Below are 8,883 nucleotides of genomic sequence, written 5' to 3'. Positions count from 1 at the left end.
CATATCTCTCAACTCAAGAAGTGCATCAAAGTGCCCACTGAGATCATTAAACCATAAGATATCGAAATTGAAACTGATCTATCTTATGCTGAGTATCCAATCAGAGTTCTTGACACCAAAGAAAGAAGTACCAGAAGAGAGAAAGTTAAAATGTACAAAATCCATTGGAATCACCATACTGAGGAAGAAGCCACTTGGGAGACTGAAACTTATCTCTAAAGAAATTTTCCCGACTTTCTTAGAACCAATCCAGGTAGCAAATCTTTCTATTTTTTTTCTTCCTATAATCTCGGGGCGAGATTCCTTTTAGGGGGGAAGGCTGTGACACCCTAGGTGTCTGCACAGTAGAACTACATTTATTTTATGCATCATGTGCTTAATTTGTATGAGCAAGGGTCTTATTTTAAAAATTTAAGGTTAATTGTGTAAATATGATTTGATGCAAGACCCTTTCTATAATTTAATTTGAATAGGGTGTGCAAATATTGCTTTTGTAGAGGGTTTCTTTGTAAAATTTAGTGTAATCATTACATGGTAGGGAATTTTACTTTTCAGTCTGAAATTAAGGTGAATTTGCTTTGGAAAAGACAAAAGTCCATTAAATTCAAAATTCTTACTATGATTTCAAAATAACTCTTTAACCTTTGGTCAAATCAATTTTTGCACAACACCAAAGTTGTAGATCTTGAAAAGTTGAACAACTTTCATGTTGGACACTTTTTCATTTGAGCCCTAGTTTAGGAGTTATTTTTGTTTTACAGTAGGACCCGTGAACTTTTCAGAAATTGCCAAAAGGTCCAGCCTTCATCTTCCACCTCTCTCCCTCTCTGCTTCCTCTGCTGCCAGCGCAGAGCGGCACCGCCCGCCGCCGAGGAGGGCCGCAGGCCACCTCCTGCTGCTCCACCGCCACACGCGGCACCCCCGCAACCTCCTGGCCCCACTCCACCCCGCGCTGGATCCCTCCTCCCCTCGCCACGCTGTCCAGGTCGAGCTCCGCGGCAGCCACCTCACCGCCGCCATGGCAAGCTCGGGGAAGAACTCCGGCTCCCCATCTCTCGTGCGCTTCAGCACCTGGGGACACCGCGCAACCCAATCCCCTCACTCACTCGCCATTTCCCCGCCCCAACCCCCCACAACACCGCCACCGCCCGCTCACCGTCGCCACGCTCCTCCCTGGCCGCTCCGCCTGCGCAGACCCTGCCATCAGCTCCACCTCGCTCTCGCACAGCTCACCAGCCTCTCCTCGTCACCTATCCTCCACCAGAACCCCCTCGCCGTCAAGCTCCTCCGAACCGCCGTGCCGCCGCACGTCGACGAACCTCCTCCAGCCGCCTCCTCATCGACCCAACCCCACTAGCAGGTAGTGCTTGGCGCCCTGAAGCTCCCAAGTCCCTCCACCCTCGTCGCCGATGACCAGAGCCGCCGAAATCGGCCGGTCAAACCCCGCCTGACCTCTGACTCTGACCAAGGGTCATTTTGCAAGCATCTTTTTCTTTCTAGGGACCTACCGCAAGATTTCAGTTCCTTCGCTTTTGTTTCTAGGCTGAACTTTGAAAATGCCTAGAAATTCATAGAAAAATAAAAAAATACAAATCCAAATGTTTTGGAATCCTTGTTACAAGGCCTACAAGTTTTGTTACATACACATCTTCAGTTTTGATCTGCATGTTAATCCAAGAAAAAGAATAGAATAAATAGTCTTTAATTGTTCTAGGAGTTGTACTCAGTAACTTCATGTGGTTTTTGGCTATAATGTGTCTTGCAGTGTTACTAGAACTTGGTAAAAATTGGAACCCTTTTTGACACCATTAACTAGGTCAAAGTTTCAAGATTCCTAGATCTACTAGTTTTGCTAATGTATTTATGCTGGTAGAAGTATCAAAGTTCTGAGTGTGAAACTTTTTTCATGCATGCATGTCACTAAAAGCCTTGCTGTTGTGTAAGTTTGAGAAATTTTAGATTTGTTTAGCTATTTATTTGATTTAAAGATTGTCAAGTAGGCTTTAATTGTGATAAATAGTTTCTTTGCTTAGAAAAAACTAAGAATATTTGTGGAACTCTATTTTGGTCATATGTTCATGTCTGTAAAAGTTAGGATCCAGAAATGTTATAGAACTTTCTGTACAAATTAGTTTTGTCATATGTGGTTTAATTTTGTCAAAATTATTACTTCTGTTTTATGCCTAGATAAATTCTAAAATATTTATAGGACGTTCATAAGCATATGAAACATATGAAACGTGTTCTGAGAAATTTTGATCTTCATAAGTGTGATAGTTTGTTCTGTAGAATTTAATCTTGTTCTAGGTGTTGTCAGAGTAAATATTTTATTCTGAATAATTGGCTGCATAAAATGGCATGAAATTTACAAGATAGATTGCTCTCTGTACTTCCTATTTGAAGTAATTTTGCTGAGTTTAAATGATGTTTGTGTGCTGAGTTATTTATTTCTTAGCAAACCATGATTTATTTGCTATATGAACTAACTAAAACTTACTTTGTGAAGATAATCAAGTTGTCTTGTGAGGTTAATCATGTTGTTTTGTGTAGTAAGACATGTTAAATAACTACTCTATAAACGATTGCCCATATGCTAAGTTATGTTGGTTAATTTGTAGACTGCAATTTTATCGCGAAATGTGTATGTTGTAATACCGTTTCTTGCATCACATATAGATACGACTGTTTTAGCGGACGGGACGTACGAGCTGATCCCGGAGTCCGAAGGAGCTGATCAAGAAGCACATGTGAACACCACTACACTGACTAAAGACCCGGACCAAAGTCCGGAAGAGCCCAAGGCTGATTTAGCTAGTGACTACCGTGAAGGCAAGCCCCAGACATAAACCCAGTATTTCAAATTATGTACTTTATATACTACTTACTTGTGCATTTACAGTTCTTAGGATTTGAATTGAAACCCTAGATGCATGATCCTAGGAACCTATGTACTAAGCACTAAACTTGAGTTCGAGTAACTGCTATGCTTATAGGAACGGTAAAAGTCGAGTGATTTACTGTCACTCGCGAGCTTAATAGGAGTTTCTTGTTTACTTTCTGCAATCACTATAAGGACGTCGGACGGGGTCATGTTCGATATCATGACCTTGGTTGAGACCCCGTATGTGTTGATGAATTCTGCTAAGGTCGCGGTGTGTGGTTGTGGTGGTTAATTGTTTAAATGTACTAGCCACATGCCGTAAATATGGTACGCGGTAAGCCTAGTAGCTGATCGGACCGGTGAGTGGATATACCTTTCACTCTCTCTTAGAGATAGGTTTTTATGTTTCTGTTGCGCAACACCACGGGTGCAGGGAGGAAGTTGGTGCCCTGTAGTCGGGGGAGTGACCCTATCCATAAGCCGGAATGAAAGGTCAACGGTTGTTTGGGAATGACCCGACGGTGTTCCAAACGTGTGTTAGGTTTAACTTGCAAGGTTGGAAATCCGATTCGAATCGTCCGTCTCTCGCGGATATTGAGACTACTTGATCCCTTTGCCACACAGAGTAATAAGAGTAATATTATTACGATCAATATTGATGTTTGACTAAAGTTCTAACATGGTTGATTAGAATTAGTTGCTTACAAAGAATTGTTAATCAACTAGAATATTAAAAGCTAAAATATGAAGTTAAGGACCTACTCTTTATTACTTTTCAGCAAAAGGAAAACCTAGAGCCTCACAGAACCCTGCATAGCCTAGGTAAGTGGACTAAGTATATCTGTTGACTGTTATGTCTTGCTGAGTATTAGTATACTCAGCCTTGCTGTTGAATCCTGTTTCAGGTATGTGTTTTGAGGACCAGACCGCTAGTCTGACTTGACCTTGCTCTTTGCCCCCTGGCTGGTCCGTAGAGTGGGATCAGTCTCCGGCCGGCAATAACCTCGACGAGCTTCCACGATTCTCCGAAATTCGAGCTCCTAGTCCATATGCGCCTCAAATTGATTCGTTCTCTGGCCTCCTTATGGCCAATTACACCATTCTCATCAAGTAATCTGAGTTAATTCAATTTGATCCCAACAATTGAGGCACGAACGATGGGGAGTCCACGCCGTGGCCGCCTCAAATTAATCCGTCTGCAGTTGATTTGGCCATCGGTAGTCCTTGCCGCGGCTACCCAGGCTGCGCGGCGGCACCGCCCCGGCGGTCCTCGCCGCAGCCGCGCGGCGGCCCCATTCCGGCCGCCCTCGGCGTGGCCGCCCCGGCGGTCCTCGCCACAGCCACGATTCGAGGCTGCGAGCGAGCGATGGAGAGGGCGAGAGCGCGAGCCAGGAGGGGGCGAGAGGTCAGCTCGCCGGGGCGGAGGGAGACTGCGAGGCCGACGGCGGTGACCTTCCCGGCGGCGCCCGCCCGTGTGGCGGCCCCAGGAGGAGCCAGCGCGGCGACCCCATATACGGCCGGCGCGGCGCCCAGGCGCCCCCCACCCCCGGCGCGGCGCCCGCCCGCGTGGCTGCACCAAGCGACCGGCGTGGAGCCTGCCCGGCGCTGTGCCCGCGCGAAGGGCCGCGGCGAGGGTGAGTTGGAGATGTGTTTTGCTGTCGAGTGCGTGAGGGAGAGATTGGGAGGACAAAATGGTCAATTTATTAGGTTAGGTCCACATGTCAGACCTCTAAATCTGTTAATTGCTAACGGATAGTGGACGGAATGATACAGACGTCAAAACGAAAAAACACAATGATATAGAAGTGTCATCAAACTTTTTAGTGGTACGGATATCGATGCCACTTTTTATAATGATATATATTTAAAACCCTTCCCCCTCACGCTCGTTTTCTTTTCCCGTCACCCCTGTTCTTTCTCCCGTGCTGTTCTTCTTTTTCCCTTCCTCTCCTCTCTAGGTTTAGGAAATTGCTATGGATTCTTGAGATTTGATATTGAAATTCGACGGGAATGGAGGCCCTTTCCTCCTGTGCCCTCCGGGGTTCTTAATTTGAGTCGGAAAGAGTTGTTTTGTCACTAGATTTTCGTTTTCCTCTCTTGGTTTCTCTTGGCTTGTTCTTGCAGATTGTGAAGCACAGCAGCAGCGGGGCCGGTGGGCGTCCCTCGGGCAGGAGGCCGTCGCGTCTCTGCCCCTGCTAGGCAACGCGTCCGGCGTTCACTGCTGCGGGGCTCAGCCCAGCGCGCAGGGGCTCTTGGGCTGGCGTGACTCGCCTGCCCCGTGCGGCAAGTAGCAACGGCGTCCAGGAGGCCAACCCGCGAAGGCCAGGGCAGCTCGCGTGCACGCTCAGAGGCAGGCGCAGGGCGAGCGGCGCCAGGGCTCAGAGGTGGCCTTGGTTCGGCAGAGAAGGTGACAGAGGCGGCAGCATCAGTATAGCAAGCAGCTGCTTGATTCCCCTAAGCTCTTGTCTTTTTAATTGTCTTAATACTTGAAGGTTGTTGCTGCACACATCTAGCAAGTTGCAGCAGCTGCTAGCCTGTGCATTGGTGTGCTCTTTGATTGGTTTTTGCAGGTGCCCAGGAACCAGCGGCAGGTAGCAGGCGATGGAAACTGCAGCAGCTACAGTACGCCCACAAGGTGTTTGTAGCAATGCCACACAAGCCTTTTCTCTCATTTAATTTCCTCTTATTAGCTTGTGTTAGGGCTAGGTTAAAAGAAAAACAAAATAAAAATTAGTTAATTAGTGTAAGTGCTAGCTAGTTTTCATTCCAGTATTTCTAGTTTTTGTTTCTGTGTACTAACCTCTCTTTGTTCGAGTACTTGAGATGTTTTCTTTCCGGTGATTTTTCTCTAATCGGCTTTTGTATGTTTTTGCGAGTGGGCGAGTTTTGCGTGTGCTTTTCATTGCTTTGCTTCCGTGTGTGTGTTCCAGATTCTGTGCGTGGGTATTCCTAGTGCTGATAGCCGTCCTGAGCTATCCGTTGCTGATACTTACTGTTTGAGGTGCGTTGGGTGCAATAGGGACTTTTTCTCTCCGGTTTTTCGAATCGGATTTGAGGCTCCCATTCACACCCCCCTCTGGTCGCTTGTTCGGTCCTTCAGTGGAGCACCTTGCAGTCGCTCCATCAGAGTCCTGTCAGCTTGGGTACTCTCCTCGGTGGATCCACCATGTCCACCACAGCCTACGCAGCAGCCTTCAGCTCTCCAAGCTCTTTTTCACGAAGATTTTTCTCCTCAGCCATGTTCTTGATCTGCTGGAGAGCTTCAGCAAGTTGCTTGTCAGCATCTTTGAGCATCTTTTCGAACCTTTCCTTTTTATCTGTATGACGGTACACAAGGTTCTTTAAGTCAGTCACCAGATCTTCTTTAATTTCCAACAAATTTTTGAGTTCTGCGTGAATATAAGACTGTAAGTAACCGCAAATTGATGAAAGGAGGGTGTTTCGACTACTTCAACACAAGAAAACAGAGATAAGAAATTTACCTTTATGCTTCTTTGTGATTGATCTATTCTTTTCTTGCAATGACTTGTTTCTCTCTTTTAGAGCTTCTTTGTCCTTGGCAAGCTGCGCCACTTGTCGTTTCAGGAGCCGGTTCTCTTGTGTATGCTGAACATTGGACTTCTCCAGCTCCAGAAACTTGGCGGCATCATACTTGGCCAGTTCCTACAAAAAAGGGAATATTAACTAACCAGTCGATTACACATATAAGTACTCGACGAGTAATAATATTTACCGATAGGGAGTTCTGGCACTCTGATAGTTTTTCTTGCGCTGCTCTGACTTTTCTGCCAACAGTGGAACATTTTCTGCAGATGCTCCCTCCTCTATGGACAGACGGCGCATCTCCATCCCAAAATCAGCATTCGCCATAGCTTGCTCTTCAATTGCTGATGGCTGATCTGCTAGCCCAAAAGCTTCAGCAAGGCACACAAGAAAAGTACAAGGAAGAGAGGCAGAATGCAAGACGCAATGTTAACTCCGGCTTACCTAGACGGTTCTGGGGACTTTCGAGTAGCAGCATGGCGCCATGATCACCTGGGGCCTGCTCCTCTGTTCTAATGGGCGCCCCTTCCTCCAAACCCACGGGAGTATCTTCAGCGGCGGGCGTCGGGAGGATGGGGTTGACCGCGGCCTGTAGCAGGGACGCAGCCGATGCTGCCATGGCGGCATCAAGCTTGGGGGCTGGTATTTTGATGGGTGGATCCGTCAAACCCAACCCAAAATCGGCTGCTTTCCTGCAACATGAAGGAAGCATATCAAAACAAAGCGCAAGAAGACCAAGAATAAGACAAGTTGCAGAAACTTACTGGGCGGATCTCTTGATTGGAAGCTTCCTAGCCCTGAGTAGCTTTTGGGACGGGAATTGTCACCAAAGCACTCGATGTGGTGGGCGCCTCAGATGCGGCATCACGCCGATCTGGCAAAATTCTTTCTTCATCACCTGCCAGCGTTCGCAATTCCGGCAGGGTGGTTTCAGTATCCTTTAATGGGTCCACTGGAATGGAGGATACATCGATTCCCATTCCAGTATCATCCCCAACTGCGTTGATCCTTGGCCTAGCCGACCTCAGACTAGCAAAGGAAAGACAGAGGACATAAGTTCATAAACTTCCAACAAGGATGATGATAAAGCCAAATTAGCGCATGGCCATGTACCTGGCTTCTTCAGAGGAAGTCGCCTTGCGCTTCCATGTGGTGTTCTTGGGCGCCTTGGGATGGCTACCGCTGAATCACCACCAGAATCAATACCGCCTCCTCCGGCACCAGAGTCTCCTTCTGTAGACGAGGAGCTCACATCAGATTCAGGTACTACTCTGCTGTCAACAGACTCATCAGCCCACGGTTGCCTTCTTTTAAGTGGATTATGCCCACTCGGAAGGAGATGAGTCGGGCGTGTGATGCCGGGAAGAGGAGGGCTACTTCGATATATATTAACATTATCCTGCATCAGAAACGTACACATCAGTACATAATGCGTTACACAAAGTAGTCGATTAAGAAGTTGTGGAGCGCCAGGCGCTCTTTCTGGCCTTCCAGTCGATTACTTTGCCAGGCAGTTTGTATGGGATATAGAATTTCTCCCTGCCTTGGCGCAATTGAAGTCCAGCACCACCACTATTGCTGTTTTTGCATTCCTGGGCTAGGGTTTGAGGTGGAAGAAGTATTTAAAGAGATCAAAATGGGGTTCGATCCCCAGAAAAGCCTCACACAAATGAACAAAAATGGAGATGTAGAGGATAGAGTTTGGGGTCAAGTGATGTGCTTGAATCCCCCAGTGGAAAAGAATACCGTGGACGAAATCGGAAGTGGGAATCCCAAATCTGTGTTCGACAAAAGAAGAAAATAGAACTGTCTCGTTTGTTTCTTCGAACGGACGAGTGTGCCCCAACACAGAGCGCCACTTAACAGTTTCTTTTGATTGAAGAAGACATTCATCGAACAAAGGATTGAATCTCGGATTTAGTTAACTTACTCGCCAACCATCTTTCATCCAGCAAAGGTGTGCTGCTCGCCACCTCCTTCTCCTTCCCCTTTCCAGTTGATTTCTTGGGCGCCATGCGGAAATCTACAGATCTCTTCGCACGCATAAACTTAGGGGCTCCGAGTTTTGTGGTGGAAGAAGATGCTTTGGGCTCTGGAGAATCGAGTAGGAAGAGTTGAGGAAGTTGGAAGGTATCAAGAACAGATCTATGAGTGGTGGCGGAGGAAGCGAGACTGTGAAGTGAAAGCTGCGGCAAAGGGTAAAAATCTAGAGTCACTGCACGCTTAAGTAACTAGAGGCGGTGGCAATCTAGAAAATATACAGAAGTCTAAGCGACGTTCCCCGTAATTTGCTGAGCGGTAATTTAGGGGGATTTTGTTTTTTTTTGTTTTGTCCATATTTTTAAGGATTTTGCCCAAAAAGAGAGTATTTCAGAAAAAACGAAAATTTCCTATTTGCACCATCAAGATAAATTTAATGCCATGAATTCTTGATCCTTAATTCCAAATCTTGGGATTTT

General features: G+C 46.6%; 1 long non-coding RNA gene across 2 annotated transcripts; it reads right to left on the bottom strand.

The window, feature by feature from the left end:
• Positions 1–4,827: 4,827 nt before the first annotated feature.
• Positions 4,828–7,473, bottom strand: LOC120699095. Of its 2 annotated transcripts, none has more exons than XR_005685216.1 (4): positions 6,869–7,473; positions 6,615–6,780; positions 6,364–6,544; positions 4,828–6,270 (listed from the first exon to the last, which is right to left on the bottom strand). It is a non-coding gene; the product is annotated as an uncharacterized LOC120699095 (long non-coding RNA). The 2 variants fall into 2 exon arrangements; XR_005685215.1 differs by having other exon boundaries at positions 4,828–6,198; positions 6,869–7,472.
• Between the last annotated feature and the right edge of the window lie 1,410 nt (positions 7,474–8,883).

Source organism: Panicum virgatum, chromosome 3K (assembly GCF_016808335.1).
Source record: "Panicum virgatum strain AP13 chromosome 3K, P.virgatum_v5, whole genome shotgun sequence".
In the NCBI taxonomy this organism is placed as follows: Eukaryota; Viridiplantae; Streptophyta; class Magnoliopsida; order Poales; family Poaceae; genus Panicum; species Panicum virgatum.
Note: the sequence above shows the minus strand (reverse complement) of the source record. Positions and strands in the feature narration are given on the sequence as shown.